At 40.9% G+C, this 8,918-nt stretch overlaps 1 pseudogene; it reads right to left on the bottom strand.

Moving 5' to 3' along the window:
* Window positions 1–3,172: 3,172 nt before the first annotated feature.
* Window positions 3,173–6,958, bottom strand: LOC127691157 (ribosome biogenesis protein NOP53-like; annotated as a pseudogene).
* Window positions 6,959–8,918: the final 1,960 nt, after the last annotated feature.

The raw sequence follows: 8,918 nt of genomic DNA, 5'->3' as shown, positions 1-8,918 counted from the left end.
TATACTGCTATTTCTATTGTCTAATTTCAGTTTTAATATTAATTTATCCAATCTCATTTCATTCAGAGCCCCCAAAGCCCAGCATTCCAGAGGAATCAGATGAGGTGCAATGTATTAGTCACTTTCCTATCACACTTGTTTTACTATCACACTTGTTTTACTATACAAGTTAATCTTAACTGCTTCTTTGTGATTAAAATGTCTTATCTAAAATTGTTTGACTTTCTCGTTCTCAAACTTGCTGATTTCTTATCTGCAATAGATTCATTAACATTCATCTGCCTAGATGGATTTTCTTTCTTTCTCTCTCTCTTTCTTTCTCTCTCTCCCTCTTTCTTTCTTTCTTTCTTTCTCTCTTTCTTTCTTTCTTTCTTTCTTCCTTCTTTCTTTATTTCTTTCTTCTTTCTTTTTTCTTTCTTTCTTTCTTTCTTTCTTTCTTTCTTTCTTTCTTTCTTTCTTCCTTCCTTCCTTCCTTCCTTTCTTTTTTTTTTTTTTTGTTTAATTAAGTATTATGGCCAAAAGCATTTTGGGGATGATAAGACTTATTTGGCTTACCCATTCATGTCCCAGTCAATCCCTGAGCAAAGCCATAGCAAGAGTTCATATGGGAACCGAAGCAGAGAGGTGGAGAAATGCAGACTGCTAAGTGGCATCCTCTGGCCTCCTAAGCTGCCCATTTCATACAGCCCAGGATGTCCTTGTCCAGGGGCAACAATGCTTACCATGCACTGTGCAGATCCATATCGTTAATTATAGAAGTGTCCCCGGCCCAAGATGTGCCTACACGTCGATGTGATGTGATGTGATGGAGGCAGGTTGTCAGATAGTGTTCCCTTCCCCAGGTGAGTATAGTTGCTGTTAAGTTGAAAACAATCTAACCAGCCCACTCATTTAACACCTGATCTGCCAGAGTTGTGCTCTCTGCGTCTTAGTCACCCTTTCAAAGGCTACAGCGGGCACTTACACATTTACCATTTAATGTGCATGCATGGCTTTGAGTTCTCATTGCTGTTTCTTGGTAGGATTCCTGAGAACTTCCCTAGAAATGTGACCCACAAATTGACATTGATGGCTTCCTTTGTCTGTGCTCATAATGGACTTCACAAGAGAAGCACAATTTCTAATACAACTCTTCCCACAAATAAAAAAGGGAATTCATTGATCCCCCAGAGAAAACAACAAGCACTCAGAAAATCCAATCCACTTTAAAGAATTAAGTCTGTAGTTTTTTTTTTCAGCCAACCCTTTTTATTTTTAGAAAGAACAATATTCTGAAATCACTTTGCAAACACTTTAATTAAAAGCTTTACCTTGACTCATTATTTTACTATCTTATTTCTTGCTTGTCTTTCTCTTGATTTCTCACTAAAAACACTGTGAAATGTGAGTTCACCAGGAGACAAGAGGTTTTCTCAAGCTATTAAAAAAAACATTTCAAAGGATTATTTTTTAAGATAAAACTATTTTCCTTAATAATTGATCAACTTATTTTGTCATATATTAAAGGTCTAGAAGATTGATTATGTAAAATATTGTTTTGGTTTTTCCATCTTTGAATAAAATACAAATTTGGTGGATTCAAAAATGTAACATCTCTCACACATATGGAAGTAGAGACTTACCCAATGAAGGTATCAAATATTCGATGTTTAGAGCAGTTACTTTTTTGTTTACAGGTGGCTATCTTCAATTTGTGTCCTCATATGACAATATGCTGAGAAATTTCTCTGTTTTTTCCTAAAGGGCAAGTATCTATCTTTGATCTATGACCCTATCACTATCTCAAGGGGCTATTCACAAATAATTATATATAAAGGCTGAAATTTCAGATTAAACTTGAGATAAATATTTAGTTTATAATCACTTTTATATATAAGGCCTTCTTAATATATAGGGGGATACAAGAACTGGTTCCTGCAGTAATACCTGATTTAATCACTTACTGTTTTTATTAATTTGATCAAATATTTACTGAACATTAGCTTTCCAAAAACAAAAGTAAGAGAAGATGATAAAATATTTAAATGACAAATAGATTATACAAATTTAGCTTTTGTGTATATTTTTTGTCTCTTTGTAGTTTTTTTTTTGTCACAGTCCTTTATTGAGGGGCAGAGGTCTGACATCTGCACAGCTGTAAGGAAAATGAGTGCAGAGAATGGTAGGAGATTGTGTATCTGTTCAGGGGAGTCTGCCCCTCTAGCAAGGAGGAGGTATTTGCTCAGAGGCACGAGGTACCTGTAGAGGAAGCCTGGCTGGGAAGAGTCTTGGTCCTTTCCGGAGGCTGGAGACGATGGGTCCTATTTCACAGCGCTTACATGGCCGGCTTTGATAAGAAAAGACAGTTCATGGTTTCTGTTCTGGCGAGTTTTGTGTGTCAACTTGATATAGGCTGGAGTTATCACAGAGAAAGGAGCTTCAGTTGGGGAAGTGCCTCCATGATATCCAGCTGTGGGGCATTTTCTCAAGTGGGGAGGGCCACTTGTGGGTGGTACCACCTTTGGGCTGGTGCTCTTGGGTTCTATAAGAGAGCAGGCTGAGCAAGCCAGGGGAAGCAAGCCAGTAAGAAACATCCCTCCATGGCCTCTGCATCAGCTCCTGCTTCCTGACCTGCTTGAGTTCCAGTCCTGACTTCCTTTAGTGATGGACTGCAACGTGGAAGTGTAAGCTCAATAAACCCTTTCCTCCCCAACTTGCTTCTTGGTCATGATGTTTGTGCAGGAATAGAAGCCCTGACTAAGACAGTTTCAAAACTTTATTATAAGAAACAGGAAAAGAAAAAGAAATAAAGAAGTAAAGAGAGAAAGAAAAGATAGAGGCCATAACCTGTGGAAAGAGGGGAGAAGAATGGGGAGAGAGGGGCAACAGGGGGACAAGAGAGAAGAGACAAGAGAGCTAGGAGGGCCCAAGAATCCGCCTTTTATAGCAGGCTGGGTTCCCTGGCTACGGACAGGTAACTGTGGGACCTCTCTGTAGTCAGGTGACTGTGGGGGTAGAGTCCAGCCAGAAAAAAGTCTGGCTCAAGTGGCTGATGGTCACAAGATTATGGAGTTGAGGAGTCAGAAGCGTGAGCCTGGGTATCTGGGAGCACGGCTCACTGCTTCCATCCCTTGTAGAATATTCTCCTGGGTCTCCGGATCAAGCCTCGCTCAGCCAGGCCACAGACTGCCTTTCACCCTCCCACACACAACTTCAGATGAATCTCACAGAAGGCCCGCTTTTCCACCAGCTTCACTTTTTACTTGTGCTTGAACTTGGCTCGTTGCCAGAGCTCAATCACATTTCTCTTCTGGAAGCTCTTGAACCTGTCTCGGAGAATGTTACCTTCTGAGTGTCCTAAGTGAGCCAGACAGCTCAGAGCTGAGCTGCACATCAACCTCGGGGGGCCTGGTACTTGAGGCACCCCAGCCTTCCGGGCTTGTCATCCTTTGCCCATCGCCATATGTGCCACTGCTCCCTCAGGTGTGCCAGTTCTGTCAGCCTCTGGGCCACCTGGATCCTGATCCCTTGCAGCCAGAAGAGTTCTTGGTGCTAAGCCAGGCTGCCCCCAGTGCAGTCTGCTGCACCCGCTGCTGCTCTGTCCTTTTCTCCATCCTCGGGAACAGCAGCACCAGCGGGTGAGGTCTCAGTGGCCCCATCATCAGCCATTATGATAAAATGAAAGAATCTATCCTCCTCCTTTGAGAGAGTTCTCATCCCTTGGCCCCTTATTAATTTTTTCACAATGCTGATCTAAAGGGTCAAAAGAGAATAATAGAAGAGGACTAGATAAACTGAGGTAGAGAAGGAGATGCCAGGTAGAAAAGGGGATATAGAAAGTGATAACACTGAAGAATTTTCAAAAAAATCATGAAGTTCTACTAATATAGAAGTTTCCTAAACATAAATATGTATATATATTCAAACATGTGTATGTATTTTATCCTATTATATAGGTACTTAAAACCTACATAACACATACACACATAATATATATGTAATAGATACATACATGCATGCATGCATACATACATATATACGTACATACATACATAACAGATCTGAGATAGACTTCTCTTATTACAGGATGAAAATGACTATGACAAATAAAAAGACCTTTGTGAAGATGTAATTATTACATTTTGGAGTTGTTTGCTAGTGATTTCTCAAAAACCCCTATATATTATAGACTATTACCAATTCTATTGGCCACCCTCCATAGCATGATGGTAAGACCACATTGCTTATGGTACAACATATGTGTGCCATAAAATAAGCAAAAATCCAGCTAGAATTAATGTGGAAGCTTAATCCCTACTGCATGGTTTCTTCAGTGCTGGAGAGTGAGTGCCCATCTTGAGAGGAGAGATATTATCCCGAGTATATCTCGCTGTGAACCCTGTGAAACTACAGAATGATGGGCCAGCTGAGACATGTCCATGGTGCAACAGAGGATGAACATCATGCAAGTAATCAGCTCCTTTTGACAGGATTTCAGTCTTGCTTAAAAAAAATGAAACCCATGCCTGACATCATAGGATCAAGAAATTATAGCTAGACAGGTCATAAACCTGAAGCAAGAACCTACCACTATTTTCCCTAATGGACATGATATTTACCTGACTCTTAATGATGTATTGTTATGCCCATAAATTAATGCATCACTCAACCCTCATCAAAAAAAGCTTCTTTTTTCAAGAGATGGTTATTAGCAGATGCAAATAATTAGAAATTTCAGAATTCCTTACCTTAAATGTGATTTCTGTACCGTCAACCCCACTACCAAAGGCTTTATAGGCCAATCACAGAAAAGAAAACCAAAACAATATAAAAGACAGAGATAGTGAGTGATTAAAAGAAAATGGAAATGCTGGAACATAGCAGCTGTAGAGGAATTTTAATCAAGCAACATGGCTGCTTAGCAAAGAATCACATCCAAATATAGCATCTGGCTGGAATACAGACACTCACTTACTGCACATTTTTAATCCCTAATAATGTAGGTAGGTTAGTTTGTAGAAGGAAGTTGTCATGTTTGCAACTGAGGTCTACCTGAGGGGCAGAAAAAGTAACAAATCAGAGAAAGATTTGGCAGAATGAGTCATAGATCAGATACACTCAACTTTAATAAGAACAGAGAGTAAAGAAAAGAGAAACTATTTAAGAGCTGAGAATCAACATTGTCATTGTCACCATCACCACCACCACCACCAACCACCACCATCAGCACTATCGTTTCCTCTTTATTTTTTATTTTTTTAATGATTTATTTATTTATTGTATGTAAGTATACTGTAGCTGTCTTCAGACACTCCAGAAGAGGCCATCAAACCTCATTACAGATGGTTGTGAGCCACCATGTGGTTGCTGGGATTTGAACTCAGGACCTTCGGAAGAACAGTCAGTGATCTTAACCACTGAGCCATCTCTCCAGCCCTGTTTCATCTTTTGATGTTAGTCAGCCATCCCACAGTTCTCTGTACTAAGCATCATTAATAATTGTCCACATTACCACGAGAAATAAGTCATTGACTATCTTGTGTAGTGAGGATTACAAGTCAATGCTATACCATTATTTTTATTTTAGCTTATACATTGCAAAATGTTCTAGAAGTCATAGAAGGGCGGCTCAATGATGTCCGGGACCCAGGTTTGGCCCCTCGTTGCCAGAGCTCAATCACATTTCTCTTCTGGAAGCTCTTGAACCTGTCTCGGAGAATGTTACCTTCTGAGTGTCCTAAGTGAGCCAGACAGCTCAGAGCTGAGCTGCACATCAACCTCGGGGGGCCTGGTACTTGAGGCACCCCAGCCTTCCGGGCTTGTCATCCTTTGCCCATCGCCATATGTGCTCCCTCAGGTGTGCCAGTTCTGTCAGCCTCTGGGCCACCTGGATCCTGATCCCTTGCAACCAGAAGAGTTCTTGGTGCTGAAGCCAGGCTGCCCCCAGTGCAGTCTGCTGCACCCGCTGCTGCTCTGTCCTTTTCTCCATCCTCGGGAACAGCAGCACCAGCGGGTGAAGTCTCAGTGGCTCCATCATCAGCCTCTGGATGCTCAGCACAACCTGGCTTATGTCCATTCTCACCAACAGACTCCTCCAGCAGGCCCTCACACATCTCCCAAAACACGGACTCCGGAGTGGCAGCTTGCTCTGAAGTGGGCAGGGCCAGCTGTCACTCCAGCATTTCTGCCTTTCTTGCGCTGCAGGTCCACTTCTTGGGCCTCTCAAAGAAGGGCCTGGTGATCTTCAAAGGCTGGGTTGTAGGAGGCTTCCGCACACTACTCCACTACTGGCACCTGGGAAAGATTAATGTGGAGACATGGTGGCCACTTCACGCCTTTCTTCTGGGTCTGCACCAGAATAAAACGGCATCCTGACCAATCATAGGTGTGTCCAGAGGGCTGTCTGGGTTCCAGAAGTCATGGAAGGGCGGCTCAATGATGTCCGGGACCCAGGTTTGGCCTTTGGTGCAGGAAGGCTAAGAAGCCGGACCTGTGCCTTGTGCATACATCCCTGGACAGCTCACCCTGCTTAGCCAGTTTCTCCCAAGCTCCTCCTTTTCCCCTGAGCTTCTTCGCTTTAGGAACCTGGTATGCAAGTGAGGATTTCTTTGGGAGCAGGGATCTAGAATGGTTCTCAAGGGAAAGGTCAACCCGTAGGGGCTTCGGGAGACACTGTGACTTCTTCTCGACCCCAGCTCCTCTACTTGCTTGGTTCTTGTCTCTTAAATCTAGTGTCCACGAAGAAGAGCTTTTCTTTTTGGGGCCTCTGCCAATAAGCCGCTGGTCGTGTGCTCTTGGAGCCGTAACTGGTCTACCTCTAATTTCAGCGGCTCCTCAGGGAGCCTTCTCCAGTCTTGCTTCTTGTTTCTGGGGTCCCCACCTCAGGGCAGGATCCCCAAGTTGGGTCACAGACCTAGGAAGCCAGTCCACCTGGCTTTTCAAGCAGCGCTTCTCACTGCCTGTTACTACCCGCGGCCATCTTCTTAAAAGCTTCTGAGAGCATGAGTTCAGATCACGAATTTTATGAAAAAATGGGTTTTTTAAATCATAAGATTTTGGAAGCAAAATTAATGTAATTCACAAAAAGTTTATTTTAGCTGATAAATAATGTTCCCTTTTCTCTCAAAAATTTTCATATATATATATATGGAATTTATTGGAATGTTGGGATATTCCATCCCACAAGACAGGGCTGGGTGTTTCAGCTGTTCTTCAGTATAAGTTGGGACCCTGAAGAAGGAGGCTCCAGGTGATACATAAGCATACAACAAAGGAACAAACGCTTTCTTCTTCCTTTGTCCCTATGTAGGCCTCCAGGAGAATATTTGACCCAAATTAAAAGTGTGCCTTAAGATATGGAATAAAGGTGTATGTCGATTTAGATTAAAGTTGTGTCATCCACCTCAGAAGCTGGATCAAAAGACTGAATCTTTCGGACTCAAGATCTGATTCGAAGGTATGCTCTCCATTTCAGGATTGCAGTACAATCTAAATAGAGTAAGTTTATAACCAAAAATAGCTTTTGCACATAAAATACACAAATTTTTGGTTTCTATAATAGAGACTGAACACAGGACTTCATACAGGCTAGCAAGCATTCTACCATTGAGTATTTCTACAACCTACTAATGTTATTTTAAGTAAATATTACAAACAAAATTTTGCATGACTGGATTTCTGTGAAAATGTCACATTAGAATGTTGGAGATAATACATAAACAGAGGTCCACATCTTGACTTTATTAAATTTAGATTGTATTATTGCTTACTTGCATGTATTAGTATTATCATGAGACAATATTGATAATATTAAGTGTCATTATTATCTGAGTAAAACTAGGTATCAACATTCTGGAATATATGCAAATATTGTAGATAGGGACCCAGCTTTACCAGACTACAACTATCTTTAGTATTAATGGCTAAGGGTGGTCCTGATTATCTCTGGCTTGTTTTCAATATAAAATTTCCAAGATATTGTAAACAAATCAACTAGAGTGGTGTACCGATGCTTAACACTGGGCCCCAGTATCAGTTCTAAGAATGGTCCTGACCACTTGTGATGTGCCTAAGGTAACCCCTGCATATTCTAGCTTGCCTGGAAGTTTCTGCTGCCTTGACATATATGCAAAGTGTCTCTTTGTGAATATAAACTTCTGGTAGTCAGTATCCTGCTACCAGGAGGTATACATATGCCATGGCACATTTGGGGATATCAGAGGATGTCGTGGGAGCTTCAATTTTCACTTTGCACTATGATTATACTATGATGTATGCAAGTTGACTAAATCACCTAGTCAAGTTTTAAGAACTCATTATATATAAAATTCAATGTCATTTTCTTCTTTAAAAAAATCAGTCTGATTATTTAATATATAGTTTGTCTTTCTGAAATAATCAGCACCTAAGTTTGCCCGTTATCATAGTGTAAACTATGTACCTGCCAATTATAAATCACTTTAATTAAAAAATAATAATCTGAGGTGACCATCATAAACAGCAAAGGCACGTCCATTTCTTTGGAAATTCGTATGATTTAGTGAACACATCTAAAGTGTGACAAGAGGTAGACTTTAATTTTTGTTGTTCTTAAAAATATAGCACTTGTATTTGTTTTAAGTAAAAAAGAAATACAATAAAAAGTTTGGTAATTTATACCTCATATATATGGAATTAAGAATTGCCTTATCTAGCATCAGTGGGTGGGGAGGCCCTTGGTCCTGTGAAGGATTGATGCCCCAGTGTTAGGAAATTCTAGGGCTGTGAGGCAGGAGTGGGTGGTTGGGTGGGGGAGCACCCTAATAGAAGCAGGGATAGGATGGGTAGGATAGGGAGTTTGTAGAGTGAAAACCCCATGATGGGGGAATACCATTTGAAATGTAAATAAATAAAATAACCAATAATAGGAATAAAACTAAACAGAAAACAAAGAAATGGAA

Source organism: Apodemus sylvaticus, chromosome 8 (assembly GCF_947179515.1).
Source record: "Apodemus sylvaticus chromosome 8, mApoSyl1.1, whole genome shotgun sequence".
NCBI classification, from domain to species: domain Eukaryota; kingdom Metazoa; phylum Chordata; class Mammalia; order Rodentia; family Muridae; genus Apodemus; species Apodemus sylvaticus.
The sequence above is the reverse complement of the archived record's forward strand: the minus strand, read 5'-3'. Positions and strand labels throughout refer to the sequence as shown.